Below are 20,416 nucleotides of genomic sequence, written 5' to 3' on the forward strand. Positions count from 1 at the left end.
AGCAAATCAGAACTGTAGGAGAAGGTGCCAGTAAATTAAGCCTTATTGCAAAACGTTATAAGTAAAGTGACTCATTTAAAACCATGAGGCCTCTTCAAGGAACTGCTAATTTTGTTAATCAAGGTGGTATGGCTTTAGAAAGTATATTATGCTTAAATGAGGTTCTAATCCTTTCAATGGCTCCTAGAGCATATGTACACTGATAACAGAATTGCAATGTTTATTTCTTTTGATGTTACGTGATCTAAGAGTTTAGTGTCAAAAAGAGAAAGACTAAAATTCTCAAGTTAAACTATTATGTGTTGGATGATATATAAAGGAAAGGATCTCAAAGCTTCTCCATAATTCCAAAGTCAGCAGTCAAGCACAGGTATCCCCTTTGCTAGCAACTGCAGTGAGAATAAGGAATTTCTCTTTTTCTTCTGGTTTCCATCATCAGGGATGGGTAGTCTCTCATCATAGGTCTTAGGTACATAAGGGCTACGTGGGGAGGATTAGGAAGAAAAATAGCAATAGAATGGAGAAGAGAAAGGGTATTGGGGGGATAGAAGGAGCTTTAGGAGCCAGATCATCCTGCCGGGAGGTATCCTTCATAACCACCCTTTTTTTTCCTGTCACTAGGACCTGAAGATGATTCCAGCTACTTTTCTCTTTGTTGTTGATACTTTTACTCTTAGTCACTATTTCTGTGTAATAGTTGGGTGTAAAACAGGTGCCCTTTGCAACATTTTATTAAAAACGTATCATGAGAGGACTTATGCTTCCAGACACTGTGAAGTAACAGGACACAATTTATCTTCCTGCTTTAAACAACTGAAAAAACAACCAAAATGTGTGAAACAAATGTTTGTAGAAATTAGAAAACAGGCAGCATAGAAGAGTGATCCTTGGTCGAGGCAAAACAAATTAAATGAGCCTTATGATTGCCCCAGCTTGATGCCTAAAGAGAATATCTAGCCTGTAGCAGTGGAAAGGGGGAATTTAAACAAAACCAGAGAGAAAGTAAAAGGGAGGGGGAGAGGGAGGGAGAGAGGAAGAGGGAAGGAAAAGGGAGGAGGAGGGGAGGAGGAAGAGGAGGCAGAGAGGAGGAGGGAGAGGGAGACGGAGACGTAAGAGTGCTAGTGCTAGTGTGTGCCCAGATCCTCCTTGAGTTAACAAGGTTCTAACGATAAATGCATGCATGGGAGGAAACTACCCAAGGCTAGGAGAAGAACTAATGTAAATGAAGAGGGAAAAAAATGTCTAAGAATCATGCAGGACCAAGAATAGTTCACAACAAAAATGGAAAGACCTCTTGATATTCATGTTGTCAAGCACAGTTCTTAGAAGAGTATGGCCTCAAAATGAGACCAAGTCAGTCCTACACCAAAGGCCATTCTGCATCAGTCTAACAAAACTTAAAAGTAAGCCTGAAAAGTTTCAAATTGCTTCAAAGTAACTTAACTGCGTCCCAGAACAAATCCCTAAAAATATATAAAGGATTATAAAAATATCTAACGTGCAACAACATAAAATTTACAGTCTCTGACATCCAATCAAAAGTTACCTAGCAAGCAATGAAGCAAGAAGATATCCATAATGAGAAAGGAAAATCAACCAAGAGAAAGAGACCCGAGAATGCAACAAATGATAAAAATAATGCACTAGGACTTTAAAACAGCTACTTAAATATATTCCATATATTTGAGAAGGTAGCACAAAGTGTGAGCACAATTAAAGGAAGACATACAAGACCTGAAGAAGATGCCAATCGAATTTCTAGAGATTGAAAATATGTTGTCTGGGATAAAAGACAGTGGATGGGATTAACAGAAAATTAGAGACTACATAGCGGGGAATGGAGGGCAGGGGGAAGAGCATTTAATTTAAAACTTTATCAATATAAAGTCTACAAATTGAAACAAAAAGAAAAGACTGAAAAAAAAAAAGATGAACAAAGCATTATGACATGCGGGACATTATCAGATGGGTTAAAATATGTGTAATTGGAATCTCAGAAAGGGAATGGAGCATAAAAACATTTTTTAAATTAATGACTAAAACTTTCCAAATCTAATGAAATCTACAGATCCTGTTTTCTATCAGATATACTGGATCAGAATTTGTTGGAAATGGCTGTGTCTCTGATAAAAAATGAATCACTGGAGATAGATGAGGGAAATGGGAAAAGTGTCTTTGAAGAAAGCCTATGACTCTAAACTGAAATAGAGAAGTTTTCTGAATCTTGAGGGTTTGCCATCTTGGCGCAGGTAATCCTGATTTTGTGCCCCAAACACACATACATATACACACCATATACTTTCACGTTGTGAATTCTAATGAACATTTAATAAAGTCTTTGAAGAAAAAGTGGAGCTTCTCTTAAAAGTCTCCTACAAGCCCTGCATGAACTCCTTCTGTCTGTCTCATGGCCTCAGTGTTATAATAAAGTGGATGGGCTATATTTACATGGAAGAAACACTATTGTTAATTATGCAAATAGTCTCAGGAGAAGAAATGCATATTTTGGAGAAGGTGGTAAGTGAATTAGGAAGGACTCATGCAGACTTCTTACAGATCTGCTCACTTTAGCATAACTGAAAAAGATACAACAGGACGACTGTGTTAATACAACAGCATCCCTCTGTCTTAGAAAAAGAGAATAGAAAACAGATAAAGTACATGGTTGTAGATAAAACATAATCTATGGAACAAAAGAACATTCCTCGTTAATATCTTGCACTGTGGACTTCAATAAAAGGACAAATTCCATAAATCAAGAGATTGAAATCTAGGAAATAAAATACCAAAATAAAATGTAAAGAGAATTTATAGAATTCAGGAAAAAACCTGAGGGCCAAAATTCATCTTTATGGAACTAAAAATATTAGTTAGAAATAGTAAACAACAAAATAAACTGGATTAAAATTGAATTATTTCAAGGAAGAGTCTTAATATAATCACTGTGAACACATAAAAAAGCAATAGGACAGTCCCTTATGGGGGAGAGAGAACACAGAAATAATAAAAATTGTGTCGCTAAATTATGAAACATAACTCAATAATAATGAATTAAAAATAAAATTTCTTGAATTAATGGCACAACTAGATATGGAAATTGAAAAGCACATTTAGTTAAAGAAAAATTGTTTTAGAATAATCAATAACAAGATACTCCTTAGTTAAATTTTTGAGCTTTAAAGAAAAATATAGCATTCCACATTCACAGTGGAAAATGCATCACCTTTGAAAAAAAAAAATCAACCTATTTTAACATTTTCCTCAGCAATAGGCAAATGAGTAAACAAGGTTCTGAGGAAAGAGAGACCCAAAAATATTTTAGCTAGCTAAGTTGTTTTTCATGTTAGGTAAATCGGTTAAAATTCTCAAATAAAAAAGCAAACAAACTCTTTCAGAGGCCATCTTGCTAGTACCTTAAATTAGTGGAAACTATACAAAATTATAAATGGAGACTGAAGTACCACATATCAAAATGTAAAAGTATGTCTAAAATTATATATGTATGTATAGATAGATATTATATATATATATATATATATATATATATAAATAACTATTATTGTGCAGCCAGAGCCTGATCTGGGCCTAGGACCATTGTTAATAGTTTGTGCCATGAGGGAACTCATTTGTGTGTGCGTGTGTGTGTGTGTGTGTGTGTGTGTTAGCCCACAAGTTCCAGCTCTCTCCATACATTCACAAATAGTCATGTCATCTCTGGACCACCCCTTGGTCTAGGTGTGGTGGCTTAGTTCACATTCAGGAGAACAGCTCTGGGGAAGATGCCTATGTAGGCTCTATAAACAGGTTCAAGCTCTTTGGGAAGAGAATACTAGGCTCCTAGGTACCCCAAATGTGATCTAGAATAGGTACAAGAACCAATTTCTTTGAAACTGCAAACCCCTTGCTCTATGGGGAGAGACATATGTTGGGATAAGCTAGTTCACGGCCCTTTAAAGTATAGGATGTGGAGCAGGAGTACCTCCTGCCTAGGTCTGTATGTGTTACTGGTGACCAGAGCACCCATCAGTTCCTTTTGAAGAAACTACTGAGGATGAAATCCTGCCAACCAAGAAAGTAGTGGGTTAAACTACCGCTCAATTCCAAAAGATGATGGAGGAATGCCTACAGCGTTAAGTGGTAAAGAGACTCAGCCAATAACTTCATACCCTCCAATATTTTTCTTCTTTGGCATACAAGGCAAGAGACTGGCATTTTCAAGAACACAAAAATGCAGAGAAAACAGGAATTATGAGCCTTTCTTTAAAATCATGTTTAATGATTAAATCCAACCAAGAAATAACTACAGAAAAGTATGATAAAAAAGGCTGGTGATGATTATTGCATCTATTGAAATATAGAAACAGACTAAATAACTGAGGGAATTATGGTTATATAAATGTTATTATAAACCCTATAATATGAAAATTATATAATCAAAATTAGGGGGTAGGAAGTGAAGACAAAGTATATGTAAGAGTGCTAATTCCCCCATTTTTAAAAGCGGGGAGTCAATTATTCTGCATAAAATTGAAACATGTTATTTAAAAGAAATCATAACTCTAGATATTTAATGTTGTTCCATGTCTATATTTCTTATTCATAGAAGGGTAAGGAAATTATATATTGAAATGATGAAACATATATTTAAGGTTTAGCAGTTTCTTCAGCTTTCCTAAGGTTTCTTCTGTTAAATGCAAAAATTAATTCTTTTAAAAAGTAGTTTGTATAGTAGCATATAATTTTCATAGAATTACTTTGTTTTTTGATTAGTCTGTATCATCTATTTATCATCTAATCTATCTTCCTACCTCTCCAATGCACTATTATTTCTCCATATTTCTATCCACCAACCTCTTTATCCATATATCTATGTATTCCTTGATCTCTAAGATAATTATTTAATGTAATTCTGCAGTATTATTTGGATTTTGTTAATTTTTCTTTATATTTGTCTGTTTCTTGATTTCATTGTAACAAATATATGTAAGTTTCACAAAAGCAATGAAGTTATTTCAGTCAGATGGGTTTGCAAACTACTGATGCAGAATATTTTGTGTGAGCAAACTCCTGGTAGAAGATATTTTGTGTCAACAAATTCCTGGCAGAGAACAAAGGAAAAGAAAGAATAATAATGAAGGAAGGAGAGTGGAATTATTGACCTAATTGTCAAGAGCCTATATTGAAACTGAAGGTTAGGCTTAGGTCCTATTAATAGCCACCTACAGATTAATCTAATTGCCTATTTTTGCTTAGAATTTCAAATGCGTCTCAAGGATTAAAATATAACTGGAATATTACTTGCTGTTATTTACAATTAGCCAGAAATCTCACTTGAGAAGAAAGCAAGTTTGAATGCCAACTTATAACTTATTTAATGCTCTTAAATGCACCTAAAACTCATTTTCTCTATTTGAGCTTGGATGCTGAAATCTGCAATGAATACAGAGATAGTGAGAAGCTGCAACATGTGAGAATTCTGGAAAATGGAATGGGGAGTGTACCATCCCATGGGATCTCTGTAAGTCCCTTTATATTGTAGAGGGCTGTCTTCAAGATCTGTTGTGCAATTAATCCTTTCTTCATTTTATAAAGAACAAACTGAGAATAGAGACATCAGAGAAAATGCAGGGGAGTCATTTTTTCTGAAACACATTGGGAGAGTCAGCAGGTTCCTGGTTGACAAGGAATTACAGAAAGCAAGAGACAAAAAAAAAAAAAAAAAAAAAGGAATGACAGAAGGAGAGAAAGAAGAGAATTAAGCCAGGGACAGGGACCTTTGGGTTTAAATGTGCAAAGTATGACACTGTCAAAATAAGATAGACTAAGAATATCAAATGACTTCTCTATTTATTCTTCAGATATATGCATCTGGCAGCTTAATTTTTTGAAATTGAAATTTCATTTCAGATGGTGTAGGGATTTTATAAGGCATAGTAGATTCAATCATGTGAAATTGTTGTTTTCAGCAATTTCATGTGGTTCAACCTAACTAGTATTAACTTCACTTTCCCCCTGATTCACCCTAGGGCCTGACAAATTTGGGTTGGAGTTGCATCCCAGTCACATTCTAGCTGTGTGAACCCTGGCCAAACTTTCTCTATAGAATTCACTTTCCTCATCCAGAAAATGGTAATAATATTATCCTAGGGTTGTAGTGAAGATTAAAAGGGTTGATATTTATTAAGTATTTATCTCAGAAAGCATCATTAAATACATCTTTTTGTTACTCTTCCTTTAAATTCCTTCTCTGACATTTCATTGCCCTCGAAATAAGGTCACATTCCTTGACATATCCTTCAAGGCCCTTCATAGCTTCCAGCTTTTGCATTGTTTTGCTAGCTTCTCTTTTTGCCAACTCCATAAAAACTTCCATACTTGTGTCAAGTCAAAGTCCTTCCATTTCTCAGCAAGCCACCGTTTGCTCTCATTTCCTTGGCCTAGAACCCAAGTCGCCCATTTCATCTGTTCCCATCCTACTCATAGGTGTCATTTCCTCTTGGAAACGGTTAGACAACCCCTGTGCCAGGTTACATAACTGCAGAGCTCCTACAGGGCATTGTATTTTGTCCCTTCATTTGCTCACCACCCTTGATTAAATTCTTTGTTTCATTGTCTCTCTCCTGCTCTGGGAGCAGCCACATCTGGCTCCTTCTCCAGTGCCTCCCACACCTGAGAATAGTGCTGAACACATTTTAGGAGCTCATTCATTTTCTGTTAATGCTGCCACATCTTATGAACTTTCATTACAGAAAATTCAAAATTTTTTTTTTTCCCTCCCAGATACTACTTTATCCTTTAGACACGACTCACAGATGTATAGGCTGGCTGATTAGGAGAAACAAATTCCTATATCACTACCAAGTTATACAGAAGACTTATTTCATGTAAATAAGTAATTATTAAAAAGAATGGCTGTTAGTTTTTCTCACGATTAAATATGTCTTTGTTTAGACTTATTTGAAGTTTAAAAGGACAATGAGCACTTAAAGTTATAGATCTGAAAGAAAATGTTCTAAAACGTGTTTAAAAATGTTATTTACCAGATATTTAGAGTAATCAGGGAAGGAGAAATTCAGTTCTTATAAAATGATACTCTAACCAATGTTACAAAATATTGTTAATTTTTCCTTCAAATTATTGTTTTTAATTTTTTTACTTCATTTATTTAGCTTACTCTTCTTTGTATAAATTAGGGCTTAATTTACTTCAGCTCAGAGGAAGCAAAGAGAGGAAAATATTTGGATTAAAAAAATGAACGCTTTTGCTCCAAGATGGTGTGAACTCTCCAATTTAGAAAGAGGCTGTAAAGAAAAAACACATTATCATTTTCCTTCACACTACGTACAGTTCTCTTAACACTTCTGTACTCTGGTCACCAAATGTGTGGTAGTTTATTCTTCTTCAGCAATTCTGTGATAGCTGGGTAGCCTATAAATTTTATTAAATTAAGGGCTCAGTCCCACAAAACTGCTTCCACTTTAGATGCCAGTTAAAGTCCAGATTTTCACTTGTGCTTCTGGCTGAAACTTGGAGGTTCCCATGATTCTCTCCTTGGGTTCCATTAATTTGCTAAAGCAGCTCATAGAACTCAGGAAAACAGTTCAGTTTTTTTAAAAAAAACTAAAATGATATAATTCAGGAATAGTCAGATGGAAGAGAAGCATAGGGAAGCAGTGTGGGAAGGGACGCGGAGCTTCCACGCTCTCCCTGACCTTGCTGCTCTCCCAGCACCTTTGCTAGGAAGCGCTCTCAAAGTCCTTTTTAGGTTTTAATGGAAGCTTCAATACAGAGACATGATTAGTTAAATCATTGGTCGTTGGTGACTGTTTTTCTTCCAGTTTTATTAGATATAATTGACTTATGACATTGTATAAGATGTACAACATAATATATATGTACATATTGTAAAATGATTGCAACAATAAGTTTAGTTACCGGCACCTCACATAGTTACAAAGTGAACTTTTAAGAACTACTGTCTTAGTAGCTTTTAAATATACAGTACAGTATTGCTGCATGTTATATCCCTAGAACTTATTTATTTTGTAACTGGAAGTTTCTAACTTTTACCACTTTCATCCATTTCTCCAACCCTCAAGCCCTGCATCTGGCAACTACCAATCTGTTCTATTTCTTGAGGTCAGTTTTATTAGATCCACATAGATCTGAGATTATACAGTATTTGTCTTTCTCCGCCTGGCTTATGTCATAATGCCTGCAAGTTCGTCCATGTTATTGCAAATGGCAGAATTTCCTTCTCTTTTTTTTTTAATGGCTGAAATATATACACACATACACACATATATTCAAATCACATTTTCTATATCCATTTATCTTTTGATGGACAACTAGGTTGTTTTTATATCTTGGCTACTGTAAATAATGGTGCATTGAACATGAGGGTATAGATATCTCTTCAAGATGGTAAATTTGTTTCCGTTGGATATACGCCCAGTACTGGAATTGCAGGATCAAATCATGATACCGTTTTTAATTTTTTCAAAGAGTCTTCATAGTGTTTTCCTTAGTGGCTGTACCAGTTTACATTCCCAACAGCAGTGTAAAAGGGTTCCCTTTTCCTCACATTCTTGCCAGAGCTTGTTATCGCTTGTCTTTTTGTTAATAGCCATTCTGCTGATTAGGGAGGTTGAGCACCTTTTCATGTACCTTTTGAATCTTCGAATATCTTCTTTGAAACAATGCCTATTTAGGTCCTTTGCCCATTTTTTAATGGGATTATTTGATTTATTGCTATTGAATTGTATGAGTTTATATATATCCCTTTATCGGATGTATGGTTTGCATATAGTTTCTCCCATTCCGTAGGTTGCCTTATCATTTTGATGACCATTTCTTTTGCTGTGCAGAAGTTTTTAAGTTTGATGTAGTCATCCTTGTTTATTTTTTACTTTGTTGCATATGCTTTTGCTGTCTTATTCAGGAAATCATTGCCAATATCAAGGAGCTTTTGCCCTATGTTTTCTTCTAGGAATGTTATGATTTTAGATCTTACATATAAGTGTTTAATCCATTTGGAGTTAGTTTTTGTGAGTGGTATAAGATGGGGGGGTGGTGTCTAGCTTTATTATCTTGCACGTGACTATAAGTTTTAGCAACACCATTCGTCGAAGAAACTATCATTTCCCCATTGAGTATTTTTGGCCCCTTGTCAAATATTAGTAATTATATATGCATGGGTTTATTTTGGGGCTTTCGATTCTGTTCTGTTGATCTATGTGTCTATTTTAATGCCAATACTATATTGTGATTACTGTAGCTTTAGAATGTAGTTTGAAATTAGGAAGTATGAGACCTCCTGCCTTGTTCTTTTTTTTTTCAGGATTGCTTTGGCTATTCAGGGTCTTTTGTGGTTTCAGATGTATTTTAGTGTTTTTCTGTTTCTATTAAAAATACCATTAAAATCTTGATAGGGATTTCATTAACTCCAGAGATGGCTTTAGGTATATGGAGATTTTAACAATATTAATTCTTCCAATCTGCGAATACAAAATATCTTTCCATTTATTTGTGTTGTCTTCAGTTTCTTTCATAAATGTCTTTTTTTGCAATATAGAAATCTTTCACATGCTTGGTTAGATTCATTACTAATTACTTTAGTGCTTTTGATGCTATTGTAAATGAGATTGTTTTCTTTTTTCCTTTTTTCAGATAATTCATTGTTAGTGTGTAGAAATGCTACTAATTTTTGCATGTTGATTTTGTATCTTTTAATTTTACTGAATTCATTGATAAATCTAATAGTTTTTTGATGAAGTCTTTAGGTTTCTATACATCTTATTATGTCGTCTGAAAATAGAGACAATTTTATTTCTTCCTTCCCAATTTTGATTTCTTCTCTTGCTTTCTCTTGTCTAATTGTTCTGGCTAGGACTTCTAGTACTATGTTGAAAAACAGTGGTGAGAGTAGGTACCCTTGTCTTGTTCCTGATCTTCGAGGAAAGTGTTTAGCCTTTCACCATTATGCATGATATTACCTGTGGGCTTGTCATATGTGACCTTTATTATGTTGAGGTATATTCTTTCTACACACAATTTATTGAGTGTTTTTATTATGAATAGATGTTGAATTTTGTCAAATGATTTTTCCTACATATATATAATGACCACGTAATTTTTATCTTTAATTCTATTAATGTGCTACATCATATTTATTGATTTGCATATGTTAAACCGTTCCTTTTCCAAAGATGAATCTTACTTGATTATGGCATATTATCCTTTTAGTGTGCTGTTGAATTTGGTTTCCTAGTATGTTGTTGAGAATTTTTGCATCTGTATCCATCAGGGATATCAGCCTGTAGTTTTCTTTTCTTGTAATGTTCTTACCTGGCTTTGGTATCAAAAGTAATGCTGGCCTCCTAAAATGAGTTTGGGACCACTCCCCAACCCCATTCAGTTTGTGAATTTTTCAGTTTTCCTCTATTATTGACTTCTAGTTTCAATACATTGTGGTTGGAAAAAAAAATACATGTATGCTTTCAATCTTTTTAAATTTGCTAAGACTTGTTTTATGGCCTGACATGACCTAAATCAGACAGAACTGCTCACTGAGTTCCGTGGCCTGACAGGACCCGTGGATTGGCTCTGCTGCTGGGGAGAGACACTGGCAGGATCTCAACTCAGACACTTGGTCTGCCCAGGTCTGAGCATTGGTTGCTGTAAGCCCCGCCCCCCCTTCTCTATCTCAATCTCACTCAGTGGCGAAGCCTCAGAGTCCCCTGTGATTCCATGGGACAACACCCAAGACAGGCCTCCTAGGAAGAGGCCCACCACACTGGGGAGCTGGATATCTTCTTTGGGCTCTCTTTCTCTTGCTGGAGAAACCACGGGCCCCAGGCACACTCTCTCTGTGCTGTCTTGGGGGAGGCGTGATTCCATCAGAGTATAGCTGTTTCTCCTACGCTGCCAATGTAGTCCTTCTCAATCTCTGTGGTCCAGAGAGTAGCTTCAGCCTCACTGCCCTCTTCCAGTATTTTCACAGGGATGTCTTATATAGATAGTTGCCAATTGGTATTCTTAATAGGGGAACTGAAATAAGAAATAGCCTATGATTTCATCTTGCTGTTGGTGATTGAACCCAATCTCCAAGAACTTCTTCCCACCCTAGAGGTCTGGAAGTGGGCCTAAATGTTCCAACTCTAATCACAAGGTTGGTTTTCTTGGCAACCAGGCTCCATCCATTAGTGCTTTCCAAAATGCATGTCATTAGCATAAACTCAGGTATGGTTGAAAGGGGTTTGTTGTAAATATCAAAAGACACCTTTATTGTTCTTATCACTTAGGAAATTCTGAGTTTTAGAAGCTCTGTACCAGAAATGGGGTGAAGGCCAAAAATGTGTTTCTTATTACAAATCACAATACCTTAGAGGCCAATAAAGGGTCTGCTTAAATGCTGGTTAATTTTATCATTCTGAGGAATGAGTCAGTGTATTTCTAAAATGGAGAGGAAGATGTAACTTTTCATTTTCTTCTGAGACTACTGTTTTAATGAGTGTTGTCATTTTATATTACATATGTGCCTTTCTTTGAGAATAGTTATAAAGCATATTATTGGATAGAATGCTTTATACATGAAAAGAATGTTCACATATCTTCTTATTTGATTCGTATCAAAATTTTTTGATGTGACTGCCAGTTTGGAAAATTACTCTAAAAGATGTAAACTAATCCACAGTCCATTTAGCAAGTCAGAGAGAACTGAGTTTTTTTGCCCTCAGACTTCTCAAAACATAATTATAAAATAATCTATAGCTAATATGTTTTAAATAAATCTTTTCCACTTGTCTCATATTATTCAATATAATGTGTTGTTCTGTTAAATTATTTCCTTGTGAATTTCCTCCTTAAGAAAGCTTTATTTCAAGTTACATTTGACCCTTTATGTCCGTTGGTTTCACATCCACAAATTCAACCAACTGCAGATTGAAAAAATTTGGGGAAAAAAATCTCACAAAGTTTCAAGAAGCAAAAATTGAATTTTCTGCATACCAAGCACGATGTCAGATCTGTGTGAATGAAGTGATGTTTAGGCATATCCTCCTGTGGCCCATATGCAAATAATATGCAAATACTACACTGTTTTATAAAAAGGACTTGAGCACCTATGAGTTTTGGTACTCTGGGAGGTCCTAGAACCAGTCCGCACTGTGGATGCTGAAGATGGGAAAACTGTACTTTATTTTTTCCCCTCCATTAAACTGACATAGTTCTCAGTGTTAATAATTAGCCAATTAGATGTATAGAAAGTAAAGCATTTTAAGCGTTAGCTCCTAAAGATTATACGGTATGTCATAGATCATTCATTGCATTTTCTACAGTGAATTGCTTCAAAGTCTTGGAGCTTTTCTTTTATTTGTATTTACTGTGCCTGAGACTCTGCCGTAATCAACCTGGCGCCTCATATTTTCCATCCCATTCTTTCTACCTCTTTGTCATTCTTCTAACAACAGGGGAAGTGTGTGGCTAGTGACACTTCAGGCAGATTAGACTTTCATCGCCTCCAAGTGTAGAACCAACAGAAAAATGGGTGCATGTCGGTTGTTGCTGATCATACCTTTTACCGTGTGTTTTGGTAGATTGTCTCCTTGGTTCTTGATTTCAACCTACTTTCTGATCATTGTGCTTTGGGATTACCCCTCACAACCCCTTGGTTTTCTAGCCTGTTAAGGACTATTTGCAAGGACTATTTTGAACTCTCAGACACAACGTATATAAAAAGGGTGTTTGGACACACCCATTTTGTGTGTACTGCCTTTGTACTGCCTCTGATCCCTGAAAGTGAAATTATGGGGCTATGGGTAAGGGAGTAGTAATTATTATTATACCTCTTGATATATATGTTGTCAAATTACTTATTAATTAGGATGCACTCTTTATATTTTAATGATAGTAAAATTTTATCTGACAATGTTTTTTTTAAAACAAAAATTTATTCTGTCTTTTAAAATTTTTTTTCAGACTTTATTGAGGTCCAATGTTTCACTTGTTCACTGGCCAAATCTTCCACTGCTGTTATGATTGCGGAAGTTCTATATGTACTCTTAAGAAGCTTTATGATCTCCATATATACTTCATGTCTTCATACTTCATGTTTTCATAAGGCTTTTTAAATTTTATCTCTTTTGAATTTTAAATACTTCCATTTATGACAACATGGATGGATCTTGAGATTACCATGCTAAGCAAAATAAGTCAGACAGAAAAAGTTGAGAACTATATGATTTTTCTTATATGTAGGATATAAAATGGAAAGCAATGACAAAAAAAAAGGCAAACAAATGAGACTCATGGACATGGATGACAGTTTAATGGTTACAAGAGGGAAGAGGAGATGTGGGTGGAGGTACATAAGTGTAAACGCGGCGAAATATATGGTGAAGGAAGAAAATTTAACTCTGGGTAGTGAACATACAATGCAATATACATGTGATATGTTACTGAATTTTACACTTGAAACCTATACAATTGTATTAACAAATGCCACCCCAATAAATTTAATAAAAAATAAAACGAAATTTTAGTATATAGTCTAATGTGGCATAATATGATTATTTTAAAAATTCCAAATAGATAATTATTTCTATTTGAAGTATTGGAAAACCCAGATAGATCTGTTTAAATCATCTACATGACAAAGTAGAAAGCAAACACTGGTTTTGTGCATAATTGTAACTACAGTGCTTAATATCATTTGACCATCCTTTAAAAAAAGACAACTGGAGTTTGAATTCTGACTAAGGATGGACTATGTAGGGGTTTGTTATGTTAGTTCATGATAGTAATTCAATACTTTGAACGACTTGATAATGAAAAGTCCTGGAAGCCCCACCACTATAGTTGGTAGAATCATAAAGTTGCCTTATTGTTTTACTAAATGAGAAGGCAGCATAAATGAGAATAAACATGAATGCTCAGATTTATATATAAAAAGAGAACCTAAAATACTCCCTTTTAATGTCTTAGTGAGTAGAGTAAAAAAGAGAGACAACAGACAGAGTTTGTGGGGTTGAATAAACAGATACATTCAAACAGTCCTCTAGTCATCTAGGCCAGTAGATGCCCTTATCAGGTTAGTGTAATTTATGAACCTCATAGTGGCTTATCCACATCTCTCTGTTCCAAGAGTCAATGTTCTTGGAAAAGGCAGCATCTCACTCTCTTGTACAACTCTTTGTATGAGTTACTCTGGGATCGGAGCCATTAACACGGTTGACTGTTTAGTTTATTTTCTCCGCCATTATCATTGTCCAGGAAATTGGATCACTTAGGAGTACAGGACTGGGACCACCTGGAAAACTTTATTTAGAAATCCTGGGATAGGGCCCAGAATCTGCAATGTTTCCTAGTTTTCCAGGTGATTCTTATGACTGCTTGAGTGTGAGAACTACTATAGTAGGCTCTGTTTTTAAGAGATGTTTCTGTTCCATTGATTATATATTATTTTTGCTAGTTTGTCATTGCTTTAATTCATGTCATTTTTAAATGTTTTATTTGCTTAGTAGGATAAGATTTATTTTAATTTTTTATAATTTCAAAATGTGCTTTTGTTTTCAGATGAATTTTAGAATAATTTTCTCACACTCAATAGAAAATCTTAGAGATTTTCATGGGAATTTAGTTCAATTTATAGTAGTGCAAGAATTGTTATTTTTCAATACTTATTTATGCACTTCAGGAATATAATATGTTTATGTTTGGTTAAGATTTCTCTTATTTTTCTAAGTGAAATTATATTGTTTTCTTTGTTAAGGATTATACTGTTCTTACTTGTTATATTAGGTATCTTACGTTCTTAGTTGCTATTTGAATGAGTTTTTTAATAAATAATTGGAACTTTTTTTTACCTAAATGTTTTAATATTGTCAACTCAATTAGAATATATTTTAAAATTGTATTTGTGTTTTCTTGAATTTCTCCAAATAATGATCCATATCTGAAAATTTCTTTTGGGTTCTATGCACAGACTACTTATCTTTTGACAAAAATCTTGGATGAATGCCCATTCTCTGTTTCTGGATGTGGATACTGGTTTCTTGGATGTATTCACTTTCTGAAAATTCATCAGTATGTGCACTATGGTTCGTGTACATTTCTAGTGGAGCTAGCCTGCAGCTAAAAGTCAAACTCCCCCGCAGTGTAGCATCAGCTGAGCAGTCGGCTACTGCAGCTGATATAGATCATAAGGGAGAGAGGGAAGGCCTTTTCCTTTCTATCGCCAGACAGATGCTGCTGTTACTGTGTTTTAGAATCTGAAGGAAGCCTGTGTAGGTTGTGATTAAACTTCTTAATGCTGATCTATTTGCATTTATTTAACAGAAATTCAACAAGATCTCCTGCAAATAACTTCCTTTGTTCAGAGCCTCTTTCCATCTCCCATGCTATGCTTTCATCTGTATTTTATGAAGAGTTAAGCATTTGGGGAAATGTAAGTCTGGAATCATACTAAAGGAAAAATTTCAGGAAAAAGAATTTCATAACACCTTTCTTTTTTCTTGAAAATAGCATAATGGATAATTGAAACAAAAATTACCAGAACAGTTGTAGCTATAGATGGATATATAGATATAAACATATAACTTCATATTATTAAAAGAGCTTACATTTTGAAGTCTTAGGACTTTAATCTTTCTCTATAACATCATCAGTATCTTTGAGCAACAGAACTGGAACCAGAAGAAAGGTTTTAATCAAAATTCTATCACCTTTCATTGTAACCTTGGATAGGTCCCTTAAACTGTCTCAGTCTTTCTCTGCAACATACAGGGTCTAAAGTTTATAATCACTTAGGGTATTTTTTAGATGTGTGGCTTTTTTTACATAAAGAGGTTTTGAGTTACTCCGACATTATGAAGGACAGAAAAAAAAAAGCTTAATCACTATGTTATATTTCTTATTTCAGGATATAATGCATTTTAGAATTTTTTCAGACAAAAAAAATACCAAAATTTAGATTGACTCATAACTCCAAGTGCTTGTTAACTAGAATTTTATGCCTGTCTAGAAATTTGAATAGCATTTTCCTGTACAGTTTTGGATTACAAAGTGGGCACTGGACTTGGAGTTCACAAAGATATCTTTTTCTTTATTTTGTGAAATTATCTATCATGTCTCTATCTATCTATCTATCTATCTATCTATCTATCTATCTACCTACCTACCTACCTACCTACCTATCTATCTATATGTTTGTGTGTATGTACCAACATGTTTAAAATATTATTCAAAGCAACTCCTACTTAGGTAAAAAGTTTAGCTTTTCTGGAAATCCTATTGCTCTCTTTGTGGAAAAAAGAAAAGTTGAATTTATTTATCTTTAATGATATTGAGTTAATAAAAGCATAAACCTTTGTAATTTTTTATAAACAAACCAAACGAGAAATAGATCTCAAAAATACAGGAATACAGAGCAAATACTAACACTCAAGTCACTGAAAATCATAAGTTCTAGTATATCCAAGGAAGATTGAGAAACAAACCTTATTTTGTTTCATTGACTTGTCATCCCAAGAAGCTCTGAAGAGAGAGGACGATACGACATTAAGAAGGAAAATATTGTATGATTTTGCCTGCTAAGGACATAAAAAAGAAAAGATATGTTACTTGCTGGGAGGTAAACAGGATAAGAAAAGTGCCGAAAACTGGAAGCCATGCAGTCTAATTTTGAAAGGAAAAGCGTCTCTAAAGCTATTATGAATGTTATCCAACCATATAATAAAAATGTATTAGGTAGCCCACGTAGAGCAGGCACTGAAGTAACAAAGACAGTAAGTCCCAGACCTCAAAGGGCTTAGGAGTTAGAGGACAAAGACAGTAAATAGATAAGAATTTAAGTGTAATCAGTGCTGCAGTAATATCACGTTTAGGGGAAAATGGACAGCCTCAGTAATTTTTAAAAGCCCAGCCTTAAATATTTTGTAAAGCTCCCTGGTGATTCTAATATTCTGTCAAAGGTAAGAACAAATATGTAGGCAAAGTCATTTAGAGGATGTATTCAATGTCTATTGCTGCAGAGCAGCTTGGAAGAAAGAGCAACTCATCTCTGACTGGCATGATAATTTTTGTTAACTTCAATAGATATATTGTAGTTCTTTTTCTTTTCTTGATTTATGAAACTGACATAAGGTCCTGGTTCTTCCTATAATTTATCATAAGGATTCCGGTTGTCTCAAATAAGTTTCAACTATCATAAATTTGTCCAAAACTGTCTTTCCAAAATTTTTATTTATGTATTGTTAAATGCATAAGATCAGCAGTATAAAATGAACACTCAATAAGGGGAAAAATGGGTTCTCTTAAGTAATAAAATTAGAATAAAAACCCTCTATGGCTTTCTGAAGTGATATGTCAATGCTATAAACTTTTTATGATTTTGAATCAGATATTTCCTAATTAGGAACAGGTTAAATATTAAATCTGAGAACTGAAAACAGCTAACCAAAACAATACCTAATTGAAAATATTGTAAAGAATGAAAATATGCATATGTTAAGATTTGGTTAATGTAGAGTATTTTGGTTGGAGATTTACCACTTGAAACTTCAGAAGATGATTCATTATACTGTTCTGCCTGGGAAACTTCTGTTTTACTTCATAGGCAGCCACTGCGATTTGTATTCCTTCTAAATTGTTGTCATCTTTCCCTTTTTACAGACCTCGTCTGAAGGTACAAACATTCTTCTCCCATCTGCTCTATAGCAGGTAAGACAGAGGCTGGGAATGATTGAGAGTCTAAGGGTTTGTTATTCTTTCCGCCCCCCATCAGCTGTGTAACATCTTGTTCTTTCTCTAATTGGCTACAACCAACTTATTCATGTCCTAAATTATTAATCTTTACTATAAATACTTTCCTCTATTTATGTGTTGAAACCAAGGTAAAACATGATAACCAGTCCAATGGGAAACGAAAAGAGACAAAAATATCAAATGTAAAAGCTGTTTGAAGTTTCAGTCCCTTGTTCACGATCAGGATTTCTCTAAAAGAGAGATTGGATTTCTCTCCCTTGCTCTTTCTCTCTGTAGTTTTCCATCTCTATCAAGATCCCGATGAATTTTCAAGTGGACTATCCCCTCCCACTGGAGGACCCATGGATTCCTCCTCTTAGGAAGGTTCTTCCTCACATCTGTATTTATCTAATCAATATCTCACCCTCAACAAATTCCTGAAGTAAATGAAGCTGTTTTACAATGTCACAGCTGGAGCCTCCAGAGGCTCAGTCAGGACCAGCACTTTCTGCCACTTGCCCTTCCATTAAACCTTATCTTTCCTTCATTTTGGAATTTCCCAGGCATAGTAATAACCAGTGGTACTGCGATGCAACATTTTCTTCTGCTTTTTCCTTTCTTGAAGCACTGGGGATGGATTTCCTGCATCTAGACTCTGTTGTGGGTGGGGGTAGTTATGGTGATTTACTCTGAGAACCTCCCTTTCTTCTTTTAGATTTCTTCCTGCTTGTCATTCTCCATGAAGCATGATTCCTACTGGCCATTTTAATGTGTCTCTGTCTTCCTTGCCATGTCACAGCCTCCTAGCCTATCATTTAATGAATGAAACTTTGTTTTGAAGAACTTCCTCTTCTTGCTCATGGCCCAAGTTTTCTTCCCTACCTTTCTACTAATCCTGACTTTACTATAAGACAAAAGTATATTTTTCATGTGATTCTTTTCTTTCTTGAGTCTCCGAGAAACCTCAATTCCTAGAAAAGGTGTTCCAGAGATAAAAGATTCTAAAAACTTTCTTAACCTTTGGTTCCGAACCTTTGTTTCCATGAAGTTTGTTTCCCCTTAGTTTAGGAGATGATGTAATCCTGTTAATCTGTTTATTGATAAAATACACTAATCATAAATTGAACTCATAGTCTGAGTCCTGAAATTCATAACCCTCATCAAAAAAAAAAAAAAAATCAGAGAGTTTCAAGAACAAGTGATGATCAGGAAGGGGGCAGTGGAGGGTTGTTCAAATCTATGAACCTGTGGATATATTGCAGAAATTTAAGTTTAGTCCTATATTTCACCATCTAGTGACTAGTAATATCTATTTTAGACCTTGAGACCTAAGGTCTCACTGAAATATAAATAAAAGGTCCATCTCTTAATACCTTAAAACATTTGTGCACTTAAACTCTGCTTACTTTTGTTCCTAAGTGGTACTTAAACACTATTTTAAATGAGCAAAATCTTACCACAGGGGTGCCTGCGCTAGCCTCCGTGGTCAAACTGCTATAACCTCCACCGTTCAAATAGTCCTCATATTTCACTGTGATCCTTGATTTCAATTAGCAGTCCTTGAGGCTTCTTTTTTTGTCTCAAGTTGGTTTTCTGCTCAATGCCTCATGTGATGAAGATTAAGTAGTATCAAACATCTATCCTTCCTAGCACTTTTCCAACTCAGTAATCCTTACCCTACCCCTTCTCGCCTTCTGGAAAGCGTGGCCCCGTGAATATCAAATGCAACTGATTTTGCCCATCAGGAAGGTTCCTTCTGGCAGGGGAGCAAGTGCAAAGGACAGAATGAGAAGCCAAAAGTATGGACTCAAATTTTGCCCCTTTCCGAGGGATTGTTTGAGGCATGGAAATTCATTTATTTATTCATTCACCAGCACATATTATTAAGCATTACATGTATTCCAGTAATCACTGCACATATAAAGATGAATAGGGCTATTCCTTAAAGTGGCTTGGAGTCCGCGAAGAGTCTACAGGCTTATAAATAAGTGAAATAGAAATTGTACAATGCCAGAGCCAGTGAAGGACCCATCAAGGGAGTGGCCCATTCTTTTGTGAATGGATTCGGGAGGATGTCAGGAAAGGCTAGATGGGAAAGATGCTTCCTTAAATTTGTTTACTCCCACATTGATACATGTTTTGATCTAGGGATAAAGGAAGCACTGCCCCTAATCTTGAGTATTGTTAAGACAGAAAATTTGGCATCTTGTGGCAAGTAATGGAAATGAAACTGGAAATCTCATTTGGAAATACTGCTCATTTGGTCTTATTACCTACTGCCAAGCGATATTCTTTCTGTGTGTATTGATCACCACTATTAATGTCTTTGAAAGCAGGGTCTTACAAAGAGCAGCTATTTAGAAAACCAGTATTAACTCTCCTCCCTCTTCATTAAGCATAACAATGGGGGACTGGTTGCCAAAGACTGTTTTGCATGTTCATTTGTCTGGATTTTTTTTTTTTTTTTAAAGAAACCATTCTCATTCCTCAATCATTGTAAATCACTGTTTAAATTTTAGTGTCTGTCTCAAAAGAATCACTTAGAAATTTCATGTTTCTTTTCTCTCCCTAAGATCAGTCTTTGTAAATTAAATTCTAAACAGTAATTTTGAGAAGAGTGGTGTCCTTCAGCCTGGTTGCACTCTTGTGTTTCAATAAAAGGTATTTTTGTTTG

At 35.1% G+C, this 20,416-nt stretch overlaps 1 protein-coding gene across 1 annotated transcript in view; it reads left to right on the plus strand.

Annotated features, from left to right (window-relative positions):
- HTR1A (5-hydroxytryptamine receptor 1A) overlaps nucleotides 1-20,416 on the plus strand; it is a 400,825-nt gene that overhangs the window by 127,252 nt on the left and 253,157 nt on the right. The window contains exon 6 of the mRNA XM_036225644.1: nucleotides 17,671-17,718. The gene's annotated coding sequence lies outside the window, so the exon portion shown is untranslated. The remainder of the gene's footprint in view (nucleotides 1-17,670; nucleotides 17,719-20,416) is intronic.

Source organism: Rousettus aegyptiacus, unplaced genomic scaffold (assembly GCF_014176215.1).
Source record: "Rousettus aegyptiacus isolate mRouAeg1 unplaced genomic scaffold, mRouAeg1.p scaffold_m13_p_8, whole genome shotgun sequence".
Taxonomy (NCBI): Eukaryota; Metazoa; Chordata; class Mammalia; order Chiroptera; family Pteropodidae; genus Rousettus; species Rousettus aegyptiacus.